This window comes from Oryctolagus cuniculus, chromosome 8, assembly GCF_964237555.1.
Source record: "Oryctolagus cuniculus chromosome 8, mOryCun1.1, whole genome shotgun sequence".
NCBI classification, from domain to species: domain Eukaryota; kingdom Metazoa; phylum Chordata; class Mammalia; order Lagomorpha; family Leporidae; genus Oryctolagus; species Oryctolagus cuniculus.
Window position 1 is genome coordinate 9,594,303 of NC_091439.1, and position 21,638 is coordinate 9,615,940.

The 21,638-nt window shown below is 50.1% G+C and overlaps 1 protein-coding gene across 7 annotated transcripts in view; it reads left to right on the forward strand.

Moving 5' to 3' along the window:
* The window catches only part of TRIM2 (tripartite motif containing 2), a 183,991-nt gene that overhangs the window by 61,676 nt on the left and 100,677 nt on the right, over positions 1-21,638 (forward strand). For 2 of the 7 annotated variants that reach the window (XM_017347285.3, XM_070047375.1), the window contains exon 1: positions 6,654-7,452. The exons of the other annotated variants lie outside the window; for them this stretch is intronic. The gene's annotated coding sequence lies outside the window, so the exon portion shown is untranslated. Of the gene's footprint in view, positions 1-6,653; positions 7,453-21,638 lie in introns of those variants that run through there. 7 annotated transcript variants of the gene reach the window in all.

Here is a 21,638-nt window from a genome sequence, read left to right on the forward strand (position 1 = left end):
GGATATTTATAGCATCATTCATGGGCCACACAAAATTATCAACTTCAATTTTAATATGAATTTAAATGTTAGCCTGCTTTACCTTATTGAAAATGAAGGCCATTCAATGGCTCACACAGTGACTGTAGTCACTATGGCGGTTGTTCCACACCCCTGCTTTAGATCATCTCTAGCTAACACAATGTAATTGTAAGTTGTTTCATTGTTTAGGAAATAGTGACAAGCAGGAGAGTCAGGACCTGTTCAGTACAGATTGTATCTTTTCCCCACCCACTGCTGATTGAACCCGTGATTGGATGATACATGGCACCTATAGAGGCAGAGCCCGTGGGTTGGCAGTGCTGGGATCCTGGTGTAGCTCCTCCTCCCCCTCTCATGCCCCCATACCACCCACCCAGAATCCCTGGAGTGGGAGCCCTTGAGGTTCCAAGTCTGCTGGCACCACTGCTGAGAACTGAAAATGCATTTCCCTATGGAAACAGTGATGTTGATATGGTGCCGTTTTGTTAGACACTAAATGCATTCTTTGACTTTTGTGGGCTGATCTGGGCACTTACTACCATCAATAGTATTTCTGTGAAAAAATACATCCAGCTCAAAGCTATGTTTGGGAAGTGGTATGTGGGGTGTTGGGAACCCCCTCTTTCTTGACCTGAAAGGTGCTTACCTTGTGGTCCCTTGGGATAATTTGCTGATCTGGTAATGTAGTACTTATATTTATTAAAAGTTGACTTTTAAAAAGCCTCTACATATAATAGCCTTTTGGATATTACAGATCATTTTTGAAATCTATGAATAATAAGAAAATGACTCAATTGTCATTTTATACACATGTTAGATAAAAGGGACATTTGTGGTTCCTTTTGTTTGTTTGTGTTTTCATCAGTAATGTGAGAACTGAATAGACATTAAGTCACAATGGCCCAAAGAAATACAGATCTAAAAGGTCCTTTGACTGTTTTTGTTATCTTTTATTGTTTTATTCAAACAAGATTTTTGTTTCCAAACTCCGAAATCTTGACCATGTATTTAAAAAGAAAATTTATGAAAAGCAAAATTTTTGGCAAGGAATTGAGAGCAATGAGCAAGAGCCCAGAGACAATCATTTTCTGAGGATCCTGGCTTTCTAATGTGCTTTTCCTTAATATTTGCTTTTGAAGGAATGTCTGGTTCTGTGATGTGGCCTTAAGTCTGTATTGAGTAAGCTCCCCCAGAGACTCAGGAAGCTACTTTTATATTTTTCAATTAAAAAAAAATTATTTGAAAGGCAGAGAGACAGAGACAGAGGTCTCCAGATGCAGGTTCACTCCCCAGATGCCTGCTGGCAAGAGCCAGAGCTGGAACCCAAGCTGGGCTTCCCATGTTTGTGGCAGGGACCCAAATACTTGAGCTATCAACCTGCTGCTTCCCAGGAGTGCATTAGCAGGAAGCTGGAATTGGAATCGGAGCCAGGACTTAAACCTAGACATGTTGATATGGAATGTGGGCATCCCAGGTGGTATCTTAACTGCTGGGCTAAATGCCTGTCCCAGGAACCTACCTCTATGGCTAACGGATTAGCCCAAGAAGATCAATAAATCATCATTTCAGGAAGACGTTACAAGGAAGCATGCTTTTATTGTAATGGAAGTCAGCGGCAATTTCCTTGTCACCTTCCCAATTATTTTTGAAATATGATTGTCTGCTTATTTTCCCGTGCTGTCTCTATCTTCAATCCAAAATTAATTGTTTATCTCTGTTCTGCTTCCTCACCCCTGGATGCCAGCTGTAAAATTTCATCAGCTTGCGCCTCGTCTGATGAGACAAAGCAGGCTTATTGCCTAGTGCTTCCTTTGGTTTCTACTCCAGAGTTCTCCAGAGGAGTGTCCTAGTCCCTTTGTGCCACTCAGTCTGGGTCATTTCTACATAACAAAGTTATTTCTCACCATTCTGGAGGTGGGGAAGTTCAAGGCACTGGCCTGCTCAGTGTCAGCTGGGAGTGGCTCTCTGCTTCCAAGAGGGCACCTTGAGCACTGGGTCCTGTGGTAGAAAGGACACAAAGGGCCACCAGCCCTTTGACAATGGCATGAATAAATCCGTTCATGATGGTGAAGATGCATGGTCCATGTGATTGGTGACTGGATGGATTGACAGTGGGCCATGATTTGGAAGCGAAGCAGTACACAAAAGTGCTGTAGAGAAGCCACGTTGTGTGGTAGAGTAGAAACAGATTTGGGGCCACAAGGACAAGGGTCCACTAATGGCCTCCTGAGGCCCTGCCCTGCTCTTTATACGGTCTCGTCGGCACTTCAGTTTCTTTTTTTTTTTTTTTTTAAGCTTTATTTATTTATTTGAAAAGCAGAGTTACACAGAAAGAGAAGGAGAAGCAGAGAGAGTGAGATTTTCCATCCACTGGTTCACTCCCCAGTTGTCAGCAATGGCCAGAGCTGTGCCGATCCAAAGCCAGGAGCCAGGATCTTCCTCTAGGTCTTCCCATGTGGGTGCAGGGGCCCAAGGACTTGGGCCATTTTCTACTGCTTTCCTAGGCCACAGCAGAGAGCTGGATTGGAAGTAGAGCAGCTGGGACTCGAACCTGCACCCATATGGGATGCTGGCACTGCAGGCAGTGGCTTTACCTGCTACACCATAGCGCCAGCCCCGGCAATTCAGTTTCAACATAGAAATTTTCCTCATGCCTATTTTCCTGCGGGACTTTGAGCTTTTCATTCTTCTGTTGGAGCTATAAGATAAATTAAAAATGTCATCTCAAAAAATAAATAAATAAAATTTCAGAGGATGTATTCAGACCATAGCAACAAAATTCTGTGAGCTTTTTGACTGAGTCCTCAATGTTCCTCTCTGTAGAGTGGCTTTCTTTCATTTCCACCTAACGGCTGACCCTGAACACAATCAATACAACTAAAATGAGGCTTTGGTTTCCCTTACAGAGTAGCTCTTTTTATTTGGTAGTTATTAAATGACGTTATATCATTTTTCAATTCCCAAACCCATGTTTGGGTTTCTACTAACTGTGTTGCAGGAATTCAGACTTAAGAAGACATGGCAGGCGGTACTCAGGGGTAAGCAGGGTAGTGAAGGCCAGGGTATCCGACAAGTTGAATGGGCTATCTCAGAAATCCAGTGTGTAAGAGAGTCCTAGAAAGAGGCTGGTCTCCCTGCCAGGGGGCTGCCAATTGAGCTTTGTAATCAGGGACAGACAAGATCTGGACTGGGGAAATGAAGCACACACCACACCAGGCCTGGAGGGCACACAGCAGAAAACAACATCATATTTTTTAAAAAGACTTATTTATTTATTTGAAAGAGACAGAAAGAGATTTTTCATCCACTGGTTCACTCCCCAAATGGCTGCAATGATCAGGGTTGGGCCAGGCAGAAGCCAGGAGCCGGGAGCCTGGGTACAGGGGCCCAAGCATTTGGGCCATCTTTCACTGTTTTCCCAGGCCATTAGCAAAGAGGAGCAGCCGGGACACAAACTGGCACCCACAGGGATGCCTGTGTTGCAGGCGGAAGCTTCACCTACTATGCCACAGTGCCAGCCCCACAACATGGGATTTCTCCCTCCACATGGTTCCAGCGCTGCTCCTCTGGGCGCAGACTCTCTGAGCAGGACTTCAGGGAGACATCCACCAGGCCCTTGTCCCTGCTCGCCCCACGTCTTCCTTTCTGTCTACCACGCTCTAGCACAGGCGTAGCTTCTCTAGAAGGCTTTCACATTGCTTTTCTTTCTCTCTCTTTCTTTCTTTCTTTTTTTTTTTTTTTTTTTTTTTTTTTTTTTTTTTTTTTTGACAAGCAGAGTGGATAGTGAGAGAGAGAGACAGAGAGAAAGGTGCTTCTCCTGGTCTCCCATGGGGTGCAGGGCCCAAGCACTTGGGCCATCCTCCACTGCACTCCCTGGCCACAGCAGAGAGCTGGCCTGGAAGAGGGGCAGCCGGGACAGAATCCGGCACCCCGACCGGGACTAGAACCTGGTGTGCCGTCGCCGCTAGGCGGAGGATTAGCCTGTTGAGCCGCAGCGCCGGCCTTCACATTGCTTTTCATCCACAGTGAGGTCCAGTGTCAGCTATCTAATCACCACATCCTTTTGGGACATATTCAGTCTTTCCTGCAGACGAGGCTGCTCAAATGCCTGGAAAGTGACCACCAGTCCCTCAGTGGCTTTGCCTGGATAATGGTTTTAAAGTCCAAGAATGCTGGAACCAACCAGGCCCTTGGCCATTCATCGGCTAATCTGACCTTCTGGTCCACTGACTGTTACACTGCCCAAGGCGACAGGCAAGTTCTGGCTGCATTTTGCCTGTGGCGATATTAATCACTCCTTTCTTAAAAATGTCTCTGCCTTGGTTGTGGACCCCTGCTCCTGGACCTTTCTAAATCCTTCTTCTCTCCGTTTCCATCCAAATCTGTTCTTTTCGCCCACCGGAAGCTGATGTTTCTCCTCCTCTCCAACCCAACACCCCACGCTTGGCACTCAGTTCACACTGTGTAAATGTTAGGGGTTCAATTAAGTCCAAGAACCCCAGATTCATATGGTGACGTCCTAACCCCCAATGCCTCACAATGTGGCCCTATGTGGAAATAAGGTAATTTCCAAATAGGCAATGGAAATAAAGGCAGGTGTAACTGGTTGAGATCGGCCAGTGCTGCAGCTCGCTAGGCTAATCCTCTGCCTGCAGCACGAGCACTCCAGGTTCTAGTCCCGGTTGGGGCACCGGATTCTGTCCCGGTTGCTCCTCTTCCAGTCCAGCTCTCTGCTGTGGCCCGGGAAGGCAGTGGAGGATGGCCCAAGGGCTTGGGCCCTGCACCCGCGTGGGAGACCAGGAGGAAGCACCTGGCTCCTGGCTTCGGACTGGCCCAGTACTGGCTGTTCTGGCTATCTAGGGGCTGAACCAACAAGTGGAACATCTCTTCCTCCCTCTGTGTATGTAACTCTGACTTTCAAAATTAATAAGTACATGCTTACAAACAAAACAAAACAAGATGAGATCATCCCGGAGTGGGGTGGGCCCTGGTCCAATGTGGTGGGTGTCCTCCTGAAAGGGGGACATGGACACGGGCACCCACTTGGAGAGCACCATGCAAAGGTTATGGTTACATTGCAGTGAGTCTGTTAGAGATCTGGGACTGCGGCAGGGGAAGAGATCCTCCCTGAGAGCCAGCCCTCTGGTCTAGGACTCACAGCCTGCAGAACTGGCCGGTTGCACATTCCCGTAGTGCCAGCCATGCAGTTGGGGGGGTGCCCACGTTGCTATGGCAGCCCTGGCAAACTAACGCGGCGAATTTTCCTCTTCTCAGTCTTTCCTCTTCTACTTATAATCAGACAAGTGCCAAATCCATATTGCCCCACCAGGGCACGTGACTGCCTTGTCTGTATTCATTATGTTTCTATAGCCCATAAAACCACCCACTCAGATGTCTAAACTCAACTTCTCCCTTCTCTCGGTCACACCTGCTGCTTCTCTTCCCTTGTTCTCTCCGGGAGCTGCACCTCCACCTACCCACCCTGCTGCCCAAGGCAGAATCCTGGAGGACAGCCTGAACTCCCCCCAGCTCTCTGGCACCAGGCGGCAAATCCCAAAGGCTCTCCCTCTCCCCGTCCTTGGTCCTTGGAGTCCTCTCCTCCCTTCCCATACCGACCTCTGCTCCCTCCCCGGGTTAGCCTCTTTCCACATGCCTCCCGCAATCATCTGCCTTACACGCAAACCTCATCCAGCCACTTGCCCACTTCAGACCTCTGAGAGGACCTTCATGGCTTCGGACCAAGGTGACGTAACTCCTGCTCAGGGTAACCCGACCTAAGCACCGCTTACATTTGCTCCTGCTTCCCACAAACACGGGCAAAGTTAGCTCTCCCCACCCCCGCCTCTCTGCTCAGTCTTGAAATATCTCAATCACAGGGCAGGTGTTTGGCCTTGTGACTGAAACACCAGCATCCATATCCGAGTACCTGGGTTTGATGCCTCGCTCTGCTCCTGATTCCAGATTCCTGCTAATGTGCACCCTGGGAGGCAGCAGTGACAATTTAGTTGGATTACTGCCACCCATGTGGGAGACCAGGATTGAGTTCCTGGCTCCTGGCTTTAGCCTGGCCCAGCTCTAGCTGCTGTGGGCATTTGGAGAAGGAACCAGCAGATAGGTGCTGTCTCTGTCTCTCGAAAACAGAATTCAGGAGTGGCATTTGGCATAGTGGTTTAAGATGCTACTTTGGGGAAGAGGGTGTGCTGTGGCACAGGAGGTTAAGCCATGGCCTGCAACGCCAGCATCCCATATGGGTGCTGGTTCCAGGTCCCGCTGCTCCACTTCTGATCCAACTCCCTGCTAACAGTACCTGGGAGGCAGAAGGTCTTGGCTCAAACACTTGGACCCCTGCTACCTATGTGGAAGACCTAGGTTGAATGTGGCTGTTGGCTTCTGCCTGGCCCAGCCCCAGCTGTTTTGGGACTCTGGGGAGTGAACCAGTGGATTCTCTCTCTCTCATTCTCTCTCTCTCTTTCAAATAGAAAATTTAAAAACTCAAACGCAGCCTCCTTTAGGAGGCCTTCCTTGGTTCTCAGCATGATTTACAAGCTGCTTCTCTGTTTCCGATAAGCATCTGGGCATACGTCCCTAACTTAGGGATTTTACAGTGTCTGGAATTGCAGTCTCCACGACAAACCTTCCTCCGCCAGGCAGCAAAGAGAAGAGAAACCTCTGGCTGCTGCAGGAGCGCTCATCAAGTGTGGATAGAGGGGCGGGAGGCGGAGGCCCTGTACTCCAAGCTATTTACAGGGTGAAAAATAAAGCCTAGAGAGACAGCGATGTGTCGTTATTTTTGGTGCTGATGTATAAAGCGTTGGCCCATTTACTAGAATTCACTTAAACGCGGAGGTGTCCCCCTCGCTCAGTCTCAGGAGTGTGCCGGGTTCTGATAAGGCTTGTGGGGGGGCCCGCTGGGCCCCCAGATTCCCGCGATTGGCGCGCCCCGGAGGCTGGCCGGAGGCCGGCAGTCCTCATGTAGTGCGTCCCGCGCTTCTCCGGGGGATTAGCGGGCCTGCTGGGCGCTGGGAGTGCCTGAGAGCTGGGCAGCCCGTAATCCGGATCTGCCTCTGCCTTCGGGGCTTATGGAAAACAGATGTCTCCCCGCTCTGGGACCGAGCACGCCATGGGCGCGACCAGGCTGACAGCCACTTGGAACCGAGGACGCCGAGCGGCGGCCCCGCGGGATCCAGCCAGAAGGCAGCCGCTCGTCCTCGGGCCTGCGTGCGCCGCTCGGGCTAACCGCGCACAAAGCGCCAGGCCCTAGAGCGGCTCCCCCTCCGGACCCGCGCGGGCGGAACAGCGAGAAGCTGGCGCCGAGTCGGCCGCCGCCTGAGGTCGCGAGCGAGCGAGCGAGCGAGCGGCGGCTGCCGGGCAGGGGCGCCCCGACGCCCCCGGCGAAGCGCGCATCCCCGCGGAGCCGGGCACCGTCTCGCAGTAAGTCCTGCCTCGGCCTCGCCTCCCAGCCAGGGCTGGGCGGCCCGAGGCGTGCGGGAGGCCTGCCCAGAGCCATTTGCAGATCCTGGCTGCGGGGTTGGAGCCGGGCGGCCGCGCAGGCTGCGGGCGCTGCGGAGGGGCCGAGCCTTGGCGCCGCTCCCCGGTCCCGCGCGCCTGGCGGGCCCGGACCTGCCTGCCTTCCAGGTCACGTTGCGCCGCCGAGGGGAGATGCCGGGCGGTCTTAAAGAGCAGCGGCGGCAGGAATGGTGTGGGAAAGACGAGCTCTTTTCAGAAAAAGTTGTGGTGGCTTTCCCGGGACTGTTCAGTAGATTTCTTTCCTGGTGGTCCCCACTCCTGCCCACTGCCCAGGCGCGAACGATGGAGGAGGAGGTGTTGGTGTTGAAGGGGTGGCGGGGCTCCGTGCGATGGGTGTATTTATTCTGGAAACGTTCGCCCCCTGTCGAAAGCTGCACGCTGCTGACAAACTGGGGCTGGCGATGGAGGCTTGCCTCCCTACTGCCTGTCAGAGCCAGATTCGGCGCCACCGGCAATCCCACCCCGTAGATGAACCAGTTTCCTTCGTCTACACCTCGTTCCTGCCCCGCGGGAGCCACCTGCTATGATCTGCGGAATGGAGACAGCTTGCGATTCACATGTTTTTCAGTAGTTAGTGTGAGCGCTCAGAGGTCCACACTGAGGTGATGAGATCCGGCCGGGGGTGGGGGTGGGGTGGGGGCGGGGGGCTGCTGTGCTTCGGTTGCACCTACGTCTCCCCCCACCCCACCCCCCGCGGTAGTTTCCAGCCAGTTTTGTTCTGAAGGTGGAGTGCGCAGAATGTGGCTGAGCTAGGTGCAGGACGACTTGTGTTTCCGGGTTCCTTTTGCCTGCGGTGGCTGGAGGAGGAGGAGGCATTGTGTCGGGGTCACTCCCTCCCAGCCCTAGGTGACCTCTGGTCTCAGATTTCCACTTGATTTTATCCTTGGCCTTTGGCTGCGAGACACAAAGAGCAGGAGTGGCTCAGAATGCTTTGATCGCCACAACCTTAACCTGACTGCAAAGCCGTCTGATGGGATTCTTTATGACTCACACTGTATTTCCTTCCCCTTCAAACTCAGGTTCATATAATGATTAAGAATCAGTTGCAAAACCCCACCTCCCTCCTCCCTTAGGGCAAATATGGATGTGGTTGGAATGGGCGGGGCCGTCTGCACTAATATAGTCATCTGGGCTGGCTACCCAAGGGTTAACACCACGTCTCCCGCTTCCCAGCCTCCCTTTGCTGTAGAATCACATTTAACTACCTACTGTGATTCTTTTTGGATCCTGGAATCTAGAATTTCTTCTAATAAACCTTTCATTGTCAAGGTTGGCTTGCTTGTTAGTGTCCCCTATCAGTGTTCTCTGAGAGCATTTTTCCAGGCCCTGCCTTTATGTTTCTGGAAAAATCTATTAAGTCGCTCATTGGGAACTCCATTGTAGCTGTCAAAAATAAATGTGCCACTTATATCTGGAATTCCGTTTCTTGCATTATCGTTTTAAAAATGCTGACTTCAATGGGTTCCTGGTTGTTTGGTCAGTTTGTCATTTCTACCTCGTGTTGGAGCAGAACTGGAAGAAACTTCTTCTAAGACACTAAATATAAACGGGTTAGAGTCTCTCTGAGAATTAGCCTCTTATGCTTTGACCTTCTCTTTGGTCTGCCGTTGGGTTGCATTGTGTCCTTGGAGTTTCTGTCCACTGATGACTCTGGATGGTTACTTTATGGATCTTTGCTGGCCTTCTCCCAGCAGCAGTAATTTACCATCTCTGGGAGTGCTATGTGCTGAGTAGCTGGCCGAGTGAATGGAGATGACCCAGCCAGGTAACATAGCAATGCCCAAAGAAACCTGTGAAAGTAGTACCTTGAAATCCCGGGGAGCTGACATTATTAGGACTGCTTTCTCTTCTCACCACTCCATTAAAAGTGATACTGCTTGGTGTACACTGAGATCCTCCTGGGCTTAGGGATTCTCAAAGGCAATTTTAGCTTGATCTGCACAGTACTGACAGTCTGTGCTGGCAGGGGCCGGACAGATGCTTTTATATTGTTGCTAATGATAAAGACAGGAACGGTACTTTTCCTTAAAAAATACATTCCAGACGTACGTTTGAGAGATCTCTCTGAGAGTGTTGTCTTAAAATGCTTGAGGCAAAGGCTAAATTATCCTAATACTTCCACATCGCCAATAACCCCTCCATATCTCAGGATTCACATCATAAAATTTAAACAACTGGGTGAGAATTGTTACATTGTTGCTAATGTGTACCAGCTAGGTAGGCCTGCAAAGGTTGATGAATTGGCACAGATTTTTTTTCCTTGTCATTATCCCCTAAACAATACAGTGAAACAATTACTTGGGTAGCAGTCACATTCTCTTAGGTATTATAGTAATCCAGAGACCAGTTAGAGCAGGTGGGCAGATGTGCGTAGGTTCTGTGCAAACGCTACATTAGTTTATGTGAGCGATTTGAGGGCATTGTATAGACAACTGTATTTCTTATGCTCTTCTGTACTGGGCCTCAGACTGAGTTGGCAAGTCTGAAAAGGCCCTTGTATGTCATCTATGAGGTTAACATGTTGTCTTCCCTGGATAAAATGGTAGGTCCCTTGATATGGGTAGTGTTTAGGCTTAGAATTTAAAGAATTGGTGGGGTCAGCGCTGTGGTGCAGCCCTGGCCTGCAGCACCAACAGCCCATATGGGAACCGGTTCGTGTCCTGGCTGCTCCATTTCCGATCCAGCTCCTTGCTAACGTGCCTGAGAAAGCAGCAGAGGCCAGCCCAAGTCCTTGGGCCCCTGCTCCCATGTGGAGACCTGGAAGAAGCTCCTGGCTCCTGGCTTCAGAACTGCTCAGCATCAGCTGTTGCGGCCATTTGGGGAGTAAACTAGTGGATAGAAGACCTCTCTCTCTCTCTCTCTCCCTTTCTCTGTAACTGTGACTTTCAAATAAATAAAATAAATCTTTAAAAAAAAATAATTTAAAGAATTAGCAAGTACAGTCTAGAAGATAAAGAAGTAGAAAAATCAGGAGAGTGAGACTGGTGACACTGAGCTTTTGTTGATTGGCCAGTCAGCTTTTATGTGATTTTGGAGGGTTTGGTGGAAATGCCATCTCAGAAACAGAACTTTTGTTGGCAAATATTTTATGTTACTAATAATTGTTCCTTCCTATGTGAAATTATTATTTTTGTGTATCCTGCTTTTGAAGCTCTTCTTAACCTTGGATCAGAGAAATCCTCTCCCTACAATTTTCAGTGCATTCTTCTTTCTATGTCACATACCGTGTGCCTCGATGAAATTCATTTCTGCCTGTTTTGGAGGGTTAGAATGTGTCCTTGAGTCAAACAAAGATTCTGTCAACATCTTTGTTACCTTCTGACAGCTATTAGAAGTGCTGAAATAGTTGCTGTGGGTGCAGGTTTCGCAGGTGCCTCACTTCAGCAAGGTGAATCAACCCACATCATGCTGCCTTTTGGAACCAGAGAGATTTATAGAAGTACACTGGAGGCAGCGGAGTTCTGGGAGGTGATTAACCTTTTAAGTCAGCATCTCAGCCGTGTAGATGTTTTTCCGACTTCAGAACGTCTGTGGTTTGAACATCTATGCCTTTTTCTGGCTTAACTGTAGACATTCATTGATTTAAACTTAAATATCCAGAGAGGCCTAAGGTCTTGCTGACCTGCTTATCAGCCCATTAGGATCAGGGCTGGCACTCAAGGCTTAAGGGAGGATGGCTTCAAGGACTCGGAAGCAAATAAAATGGCAAATGTGTGAGGTGAAGACCCCGTGGAAAGGCAGATCTAATAAGAAGACCAAAAATGTGAAAAAGTAGAACAAGTTTTGCCTTAGATTGTTCCACCCAGTCAGGCAGAAGGAAGGGAAGGCACTGTCCAGTGCATACCCCAGTCTGCCAGCTGACACGGATTTACTGGGCCAAGATTGTGTTTTGAGGCCACTGCTGCATGACCTGGGAAGGAATGTGGCATCAGATGGGGAGCCTAAGCCTTGAAGGAGTTTTCCGGCCTTGGGGGGCGCCTTTGGATGTGTTGAGCGTCCTTCTCCCACCTGCTCACCAGTTCCTCAAAGTCTTCCCTCAGCTGGGAATTCAGGTCTAGTGCTGTGACAGGATCTTCTTGTCCAGCCACATACACTGAAAGGTGTGTTCCTGGCTCTTTCAACTTGACCTGAGTGAGGTGGCATTTGCTACCTGCCTGCAAACCTCCTGCTCGGCTCATGGTTCTATTCCTATAGTGGTCCTTCTTCCCCAGCACTGGGCAGTTCAACAGAGGTCATGGGCAGCACCAAATGACCAACCAAGGGAACCTCGCTGGGGGTAAATGATAGATACCCTGGAGTTTTGCATTACTTAAGAGGATGAGATCAGATCTCTTTAATCATGAAAAGAGCCACTCAGACTAAACAAAGATGTGCTGGTCTCTTGTGCTGACTACATGCAATTTATTTAAATTAGTGTTGCCCATCCAACAATGGCTGCAGGGCTATGTTATAAAACCAATGAAGAGCATGAGTTTTCTGGGCCTTTGCTTAGAGATAAAAAAGGCATTAGCCACATTGAATGGAATTTGCATCTTGTTAGCCTGCCTGTATGCCCTTGACCATGGGACACAATGGAGGGTGCAGTTCTATCTTTTTAGTATGCAGTCTGCCTCAGTGATAATTCTCCTGGGAATTAGGATGGTGAACTAGAAGCATCAGTGGGGGAAGAGGAAGGGCAAGAACTTGCAGGGTGCTCCAGGGACAGGAAGCTCAGGGCAGGTGTGCTGCCTCCCTCAGGGCTGAGGGTGCTTTACAACAGCAAAGCCGTCTCAGTGTGTGGTGATCTGGTATTGGCGTGTGCATGATCTTGCAAATTTGGGACAATTGGCTCTCCTTTGCATTCAGCATATGTCCAAGGCTTCTTTCACTCATGCGGTGCATTGGATCCTGCTTATGGAAGGCAAAGTAACTACTCTGTTACAGACAGATTATAAAAGCAAACCCTTTATGCGATATATGTCTTTTGGGTACTTCTTACTTAGCATGGCCAGTAAGAAGTCACCTTCTCAAAGTGGATGAAAGTGTTAGATGGTTGGGTCCAGGTTGTTGTCTCCAATGCAAAAAAGACATAGGTTAAGGTTAACAGAGGAGTAAACTTTATAGTTATCAAAGCAAAAGTACGGGTTAAGCTGCTGTCTGAAATGCTGGCATCCCATATGAGCGGTGGTCCAAGTTCTGCCGGCTCCACTTCCATTAGCTCCCTGGAATGTACCTGAGAAAGCAGTGGAAGATGTCTCAAGTGCTTGGGCCCCTGGCCACTCACATGAGAGACCTGATTGGAGTTCCAGGCTGACTTCGGCCTGGCTCAACCCTGGCCATTGTGGCCAGATGGGGAGTGAACCAACTGATGGAAGCACTATCCTACCCTTCTCTGTCTCTCTCCACCACCCCACCACCACCCCTGTATGTAACTCTGGCTTTCAAATAAATAAATAAGTCTTTTTAAAAGATGTACACACTCAAGAGGGAGTGCAGGCATGTGTGAGAGTGAACTATAACCAGTGAGAGGTATTGTTATCCCTTTATATGATCAGACGAGATCGGGTGTGTTCAGGGTGGTATGGCCGTAGACCTCTTGATATGATCTGGGGGAACTGAATATTCATAGGGGTTGTGTTTGGAACAGGGTTTAATTTTATATTATAGGAGGTGGTGTTTGAGGTGGGATTTGAGTGCACACATTTTCTCACTTTTTTGGGAAATTTCATCAGGGCATCATGGGAGTAGAAGTGTCAACCATGATAATTTTATTGTAGTGTTCTTATAATTAGCTATAGGTCATCGCAAGGCCACCGTTAGCAGCCACGTTGGGTATTTTTGGCTGGCACAGAATCTGAGTGATGGTTTTTTAGAAATAGTGGTTTTCCACTGTACAAAAAGAAGGAGGTTTACATAGAGTAGGCAGAGTCACAGGGGCAGGCTGGTGACCTCAGCTCTCTCCTTGTTAGCTACTTCTTTTTGCTTTTTTTTTTTTTTTTTTTTTTGACAGGCAGAGTGGACAGTGAGAGAGAGAGACAGAGAGAAAGGTCTTCCTTTTGCCGTTGGTTCACCCTCCAATGGCCGCCGCGGCCAGCGCGCTGCGGCCGGCGCACCGCGCTGATCCGATGGCAGGAGCCAGGAGCCAGGTGCTTTTCCTGGTCTCCCATGGGGTACAGGGCCCAAGCACCTGGGCCATCCTCCACTGCACTCCCTGGCCACAGCAGAGAGCTGGCCTGGAAGAGGGGCAACCGGGACAGAATCCGGCGCCCCGACCGGGACTAGAACCCGGTGTGCCGGCGCCGCTAGGCGGAGGATTAGCCTAGTGAGCCGCGGCGCCGGCCCTACTTCTTTTTGCTTATTAAAAAAAGTGTACTTTGGGGCTGCCGCCTGGCGCAGTGTGTTAATCCTCTGCCTGCAGTGCTGGTATCCCATATGGGTGCCAGTTCTAGTCCCGGCTGCTCCACTTCCGATCCAGCTCTCTGCTGTGGCCCGGAAGGGCAGTGGAGGATGACCTAAGTGCTTGGGCCCCTGCACCCACGTGGGAGACCATGAAGAAGAACCTGGCTCCTGGCTTCGGATCGGTGTAGCTCTGGCCATTGTGGCCATCTGGGGAGTGAACCAATGGAAGGAAGACCTTTCTCTCTTTTCTCTCTGTGTCTCCCTCTCACTGTCTGTAACTCTACCTCTCAAATAAATAAAATCTTTAAAAAAAAAAAAGTGTACTCAAATGGGCTGAAGGGCACAGGATCAGCATCGTGTGTATTAACCGTGACACCCATATCAACCCAAGACCTCTGCCTGACTCTCTCCCTTCCTTCTCCTTCCAAGTTTGAGTCCTACTCAGCACCCCCATTTCTTCGGCACTCACATCCTAGCCATATGCAGTACGTGGTCCTGTGAGGCTTCCAGAACAGGTCCTCAGCCTCTGTGTGCCTCAGATGAGCAGACCTGAGTAGCTTTCAGTGGCTTAAAGTTTAAACACAAAAACCAACTCCAGAGAGGAGAAAATGCAGCCGACAGAATGCTCATGCTTCAGTCCGTACAATTTCGGAGAAGCTGTCCTAGCGGTTAGCGTCAGAACTGGCTGTCTTCCTCCTGGGAATCTTAGCCACTAGTGGAGTCGGCCACCAGCCACACGTGGCACCAGTGGCCAAGCGTGAGCTGCAGACTTGTGCCCCGTTACCCACAGTGCTGTTTGCATGTGGTAGGAACAGGGCTTTGTCCATCTGTGGTGGGGCACACTCTGTGCAAGTGAGCCTTCAAGGATAGATTCTCTGCTGTGCACCCGGTCTTGGGACCATCACACAGGCAGCGTATAAAGAAGTGACCGGGTACCACGTGCTTATGGTATGAACCATACACTTGTTTGTCCCCATTTGCTGCCATCAAGTGGCACTCACCCCTTAGATGTCCTTGCCTTCCGTGACCCTCACCTCCTCCTCCCCTGCAGATGGCTCAAGCCAGCTGAGTAATTGGTGCCTGAAGGCAAAACCCCACTCAGGGCTGCCACAGCAGCCAGGAAAGCAGCTTCAGGAAAAGATCGGGGGGGGGGGGGGGGGGCGCTGTGCAGGCTGCTTTTTCTTCTGACATTAACTCTGATGTCTGCTTTGGCTGCAGATCTGGCACAGGAAGCAGGTTTTAGTCATCATTAATACAACTTCATTAAAAGACAAAAAACAAAAAACTATTGGATTTCTCAGGGATTTCCTCTAAAAGGATTTTACTTGTAAACAGTTTTTGCTTAAACAAAGGTTTCAAATTGTAATAGGCGTCCATTACATATTCATATTGCTTTCTAAAAAACCTTTAGACATCAAGGACGGGGAAATCGTTATCTAAGAATGTGCTTGAGGGAAAGCAGTTTCCGTCATAGGAGGAGGACAGAATTTGTGGGGTTATGAGATTCAGAATTCCATCTGCAGGGGAGCCGGTTTTCATTTGTAATTCAGTACAAAATCTTCTGCGGCGTGTTTGGGGCTTATTCCACACGAGAGGCATCAGGCCAAAGCGAAATCTGATAGAAATAAATGATAGAACTAATTTCTTTTCCTCCATGCGTGTTTTCCTGAGCCGTTTCCTCTTCATGGGGTTCCTTGGAGAAATGCATTTGCCCAAGTGCCGCCTGGGCTTCCTGGGAATGGTGGAGTCTGCAGTCTTCTGGGTCAGCCATCAGCTGCTCTCTGTCCATGAGGTTCAAGGGCAGCAGGAGCTCCCAGCCGAGCAGAGGAAGAGGCTGTCTTTGTCCTTGCAGGTGGAGAAGCAGCCCAGACTGCCTGCCTGTGTGCTCGTCTATTTTTTTCCAGTCGCTGGAAACTCAGGGTCTGGCTTTCAGGGACTTTCACACATGATGGCCACTACAGTGCTTAGAGTCTTTATGTGTGTGCTGTGTTTGGTGTCCACAGCTTAAGAATGATCCCTTCGTGATTCACTGGCCAGAGTCTTCTGTTGGCCAAGGTGTACAGTTTGTTGAACAGATACCAAAGGTGAAGCTTCAGAAAGTAAGTTAATTTAACTCCTTGAAAATAGAAATGGGGCCGGTGCTGTGGTGGTAAAGCCATTGCTGCAGGGCCAGCATCCCATAGGGGTGCCAGTTCAAGTCCTGGCTGCTCCACTTCCCATCCAGCTCTCTGCTATGGCCTGCGAAAACAGTGGAAGATGGCCCAAGTCCTTGGGTCCCTGCACCCACGTGGGAGACCTGGAAGAAGCTCCTGGCTCCTGGCTTCGGACTGGCACAGCTCCAGCTATTGTGGCCATCTGGGGAGTGAACCAGCGGGGACATATGGGATGCTGGCCCTGCAGGCAGTGGCTTTACCCGTTACACCACAGGGCCGGCCCTGGAGGTGAGTGTCTTAATCCAAGTCTTAACCACTAGACTAAATGCCCGCCCCTCCTCCTTGGTTTGATATGATCGTAGGATGAATCGTATTGAGATTCTGAGCCGGATTCACTTTTTTGTATTGTAGGTACCTTTAGCATGGTAAGCTTTCAGTCTGACATCAGGTAGACCCTCCAAACATTAAGCTCTCGCTTAGGCATAATGGATTTATTGCACACAAGCTGGTTATGTTGGGAACTGTCAGTTGCTGCCGAGAGCCTGGAATGCCACGTGCCTAGAAGCAGATTGAGGCGGCAGTCTACTCTGGACCTTTTGTTTATGAAGCCAACCCTGTGGGCCCCTGTGCTCTGCAGCTCTCTCCATCCCTCCTACCAGTTGGAAACTTATGGGCCCCGTGGCCCGAATCCAGAACAACCTGCTCACTTGGTTCAGGCCCTTCATTTCATCAACACAGCAGCTGACTCGCTGAGCTCGCTTGGCACTAAGACACTTGTAATGATTTAATCTCATGTTTGAGCAAAGTTTTAGCTTTTGAAAATCAGTTTCACTTAATCATTCCATCTTATCTTTACGATGACTCTGAGAGGCACTATATCTATATCTATATATAATATATATATGATTTTACTTATTTATTTATTTGAAAGACAGAGTTAGAGAGAGAGGCAGAGAGAGAGAGAGTGAGGTCTTCCATCCACTGGTTCACTCCCCAAATGGCCACAATGGCTGGAGCTGCGCCCATCTGAAGCCAGAAGCCAGGAGCTTTCTCTGGGTCTCCCATGCGGGTGCAGTGGTCCAAGGACTTGGGCCATCTTCTGCTGCTTTCCCAGGCCACAACAGAGAGCTGGATTCTAAGAGGAGCATCCAAGACTAGAACCGGCACCTACGTAGGATGAGGGTGCCGCAGACAAAAGATTAACCTACTGCGCCACGGCACCAGTCTCAAGACACTATATATTTTTTAATTATTTATTTTATTTGTTTGAAAGGCAGCATTACAGAGAGAGAAGGACACATACACACACATATACACACACACAGATCTTCCATCCCAAAGGCCAGGGCTGGGCCAGATGGAAGCCAGGAGCCTGGAACTCCATCTGGGCTGCAAGGTAATATTTTTAAAGATGACAAGGAACCAAGGCTCTAAGAAGTCCAGTGAGATTTTCATCAGTAAAGGGGGAGTCCGGATTCACCCCCGTTCTTAGAGAGCCTTGATTGGCTGACGTGCGATAATATAATACAGGAATTGTGGGGTTCTCTGGATAAATGGATGCTTTGTTGAGAAGAATCCAAAGGTGCCTGGCAAAGCGGTTTCCAACAGAGATGAGTCACCTGACGTTTAACTTGAGATCCAAGAACATCGCGAGAAACTCTGAGGGACCCATGTGAATGCGACGTGACCACGTGCCCACTTAACCATGTGGGTAGCAAACCTGAGGGTGGTTGGGAGAGGAGAGAGAAAGCCACAGGCAGTGTTAACTGAGGAAAAGAAGCTGCAGCAACCTAGAGCTAGGAGGAATGTGCAAGACCCAGGTGAAGACAGAAGGGGAAGGGCACACTGGGGTGTGGAAGGGGAGAGAACCACATTTCGGGGGGGCCTGGGATGGAGGCACAGCTGCCGGAGACCTGGGGCTGCCCAGAAGGCCTAGGCAAGAAAGCCTGGGTTTTTAGGCCGAATAAGGAGATAGGCATGAATTGGAGAGGCCTGGACTGACTTTGGGCACCAGTGGCTCCTGGGGCTGTGAGGGATTGCTGTGGGACTCTCCCAGCGTCTGATGGCCTTGGGTGACCTTGGCTGTACTGGGGTTCCCCCTGAGTCTTCATTGTCCCTCTGTGGCGGTCTCTGTCCAGTCCTATTGGAGTGGGTGGGGCCCAGCCTAATGCTTTAACTTTGTTTACCTCTGTAAAGACCTGTTTCCCAGTAGGGTCACTTGCCGAGGAACTGGGAGACTTTCAGCACACGTTGGGGGTGGGGCCCACAATTCAGCCCCTCACAGGTGCATCTGAAGAGTCCTGAGCAGCAAAAGGAGATGGAAAATGTGTTCAGGGAAAGGGGAACTGGCTGCCAAAGACAGAGGATGCCGGGAGCTGTCGGCCAGGGAGTGGACAGAGAACCCATAAGTGAAACCTGGAGACGTTTCAGAGGAGGCTGTGAATGAGTGAGACTCCAGCGGGTGGCCGTGAGTGTAGAATGTGCTGTCCACACAGCGTTTCCACGCATGCTGCCTTGATCCGGGAGACTGATCCCCTGGTGAGTGGCTGTTGTCTTCACAGTTTCCAGCCTGCGAGAAGGACCCGTGGCAAGGATGTCCTCGCTGGCCAAGGCCAGGGTGCGAGATTCAGGGCTGCACCTGCTAGGCTGGGAGCGGTGACGGAGCCATGTGGAGGTGGCTGGAGGCCACCGGAAACTTGATCGCGCTGTCCTCCCTCCCAGACAGGGGTTGGAGAGTCAAATCCCAGAGACTGCTAAGAACGAGCCAAGAGCAGTTGAAGGAGAGGAGAAGCAATGGTGTTCTCTCCCTCCAAAATGGAGCAAAAAGTTTCCTGAGGCCAGCACTGTGGCATAGCGAGTAAAGCCGCTGCCTGCAGTGCCGGCATCCCATATGGGCACCAGTTCAAGTACCAGCTGCTCCACTTCCGAGTCATCTCTCTGCTATGGCCTGGGAAAGCAGTAGAAGATGGCCCAAGTCCTTGGGCCCCTGCACCCACATGGGAGACCTGGAAGAAGCTCCTGGCTCCTGGCTTTGTTTTGGCACAGCTCTGGCCGTTGCAGCCAATTGGAGAGTGAACCAGCAGATGGAAGACCTCTCTCTCTGCCTCTCCTTCTCTCTCTGTGTAACTCTTTCAAATATATAAATAAATAAATCTTTTAAAAAAGTTTCCTGCAGAAGTTTTGTTGCCAGCAGTCATAGAAAGGTGCGAGGACAGGCTGTACGCACTGAGGGTTGATTCGGGGAAACTTTGGTCTGAGCTACAGTGAAGACACTAGGAAGAAAGTGCCAGGGGGAGGAAGGAACGGAATGGGGTGATGGTCACAGGGCGGGAGGACCGACAGAAGAGTCTGGGGGGCTTTCATCTGAACATCATGCTTTTAGAAGTAAGGTTTTCTTAAAATGCTATAAAATCCACCCTTTCTAGCACCAAATGTTGTATTTTTTTTTTTTATTTATTTTTTTACAGGCAGAGTGGACAGTGAGAGAGAGAGAGACAGAGAGAAAGGTCTTCCTTTGCCGTTGGTTCACCCTCCAATGGCCGCCGCGGCTGGCGCACCGCGCTGATCTGAAGGCAAGAGTCAGGTGCTTCTCCTGGTCTCCATGGGGTGCAGGGCCCAAGGACTTGGGCCATCCTCCACTGCACTCCCTGGCCACAGCAGAGAGCTGGCCTGGAAGAGGGGCAGAATCCAGTGCCCCGACCGGGACTAGAACCTGGTGTGCCAGCGCCGCAAGGCGGAGGATTAGCCTAGTGAGCCGCGGCGCCGGCCTAAAATGTTGTATGTTTTTAAAACATTTTAATTTATCTATTTAAGAGGCAGAGAGAGACAGACAGAGATAGACCCGGACTACTGGCCAAATGGCCACAGTGGCCAGCACGGGCCCAGCCACAGTTGACAGCCAGGAATCCAATCCAGGTCTCCAACGTGGGTGTGGCAGGAAGTCAGCTCCTTGAACCATCACTGCTGCCTCCCAGGGTATGCACTGGAAGGGAACTGGATTCCGGGAGCTGGAGCCGGGACTCAGACCTGGCTACTCCAGTAAGGGACTTGGGCGTCTCAGCTACTAGGCTAACTGCCAGCGCCTATTCTGTGAGCTTTGATAAATGCATGGTCATGTAACCATGACAACTATCAAGCTGTAACCATGACAGCGATCAAGATGTAACCAGTTACATCACACCCCAGATTCCTTCATGCTGAAGGTTTTTTTTTTTTTTTTTTTTTTTTTTTAATGGAGAAAACCAATGTATATGTGAAGGCAAAAAGGAGAAGATGAAGCGTGGGTGTTTGGTGTTGTGGTTAAGACGCTGGGATGTCTGTGTCCCATACCAGAGCACCTGAGTTTGAATCCTGCTCTATCTCTTTTTAAATATATATTTATTTATTTGAAAGGCAGAGAGAGAGAGAGAGAGAGAGGTCTTCCATCTGCTGGTTCATTCCCCATGGCCGCAACAGCCAGAGCTGAGCCGATCTGAAGCTAGGAGCTTCTTCCAGGTCGCCCACGCAGGTGCAGGGGCCCAAGCACTTGGGCCATCTTCCACTGCCTTCCCAGGCCATAGTAGAGAGCTGGATTGGAAGTGGAGCAGTTGGATTTGGACCGGCACCCATATGGGATGCTGGCTCTGCAGGGGGTGGCTTTACCCACTATGCCACAGCCCAGCCCCTCCAGCTCCCTCTTGATTCCAACTAATGTGTACCCTGAGAAGCAGTAGCTGATGGCTTCAAGTACTTGGGCCCAACCACCCTGTGGGAGGCCCAGATTGAGTTTGGGTTCCCTAGCTTTGGCCTGGGCCAGCCCTGGCTGCTGCAGGTGTTTGGGGAGTGAACCAGCAGATGGGATGCCTGTTTCTGTCTGCCTCTGTCTCTCTCCCTCTCTGCCTCTTGGATTAAATAAATGAATTTTTTAAAGTTAAAATTATTTTTCCCATGAACTTGGAGGAAGGATGAATGCGTATGTTCGGGGTCTGTGATATACTTCCAGGGTGAGTTCCCTAAGTCCTGCCAGCAAAGCCATTTTCTGCTGAGCAAGATGTTCAGTGTCATATTGCGTAGCTTCCACTCAGAGGTATAATTTCCCTCTTTACCTCTGTCTGCAGGAATTACATGAGAGTGGGTGTGCAGGTGCAGGGCTGCTCGCCTCGGGCTGTGTACCCAGTCCTCCTGCCATGTGAAGCTATAGCAACTCTAGAATTAACAGCTAAAATATTCTCCAATGTGAAGTGCACATGCATCTTTTTCCGTACCTTAACTGGGGGAGAACCGGGCAGCAAAGATGGCTTCAGTCCCCAGAGACACGTGGCAGCCGTGAGTGACTCACGGCTGTGCGCTCCACTTCCATGTGTCCTTGGGGCATGATTTGGTCCAGGGCTTTGCTTTGCATCGCGTTAGGCTCAGGACTTAAACTCACCCTGAAGTGCTCTCCTTAGCTTCTGTGATGTCACTCAACATTTCTGCTGCCATCAGTCCCGGTGGGGTAGGAGGCAAGAGGGTGCTGAACAGCTGTTCTCACGCTGTGGGTTTCAGGAGTGGGCTGTGAGTCAATTAGTGTCTATTTTTTTT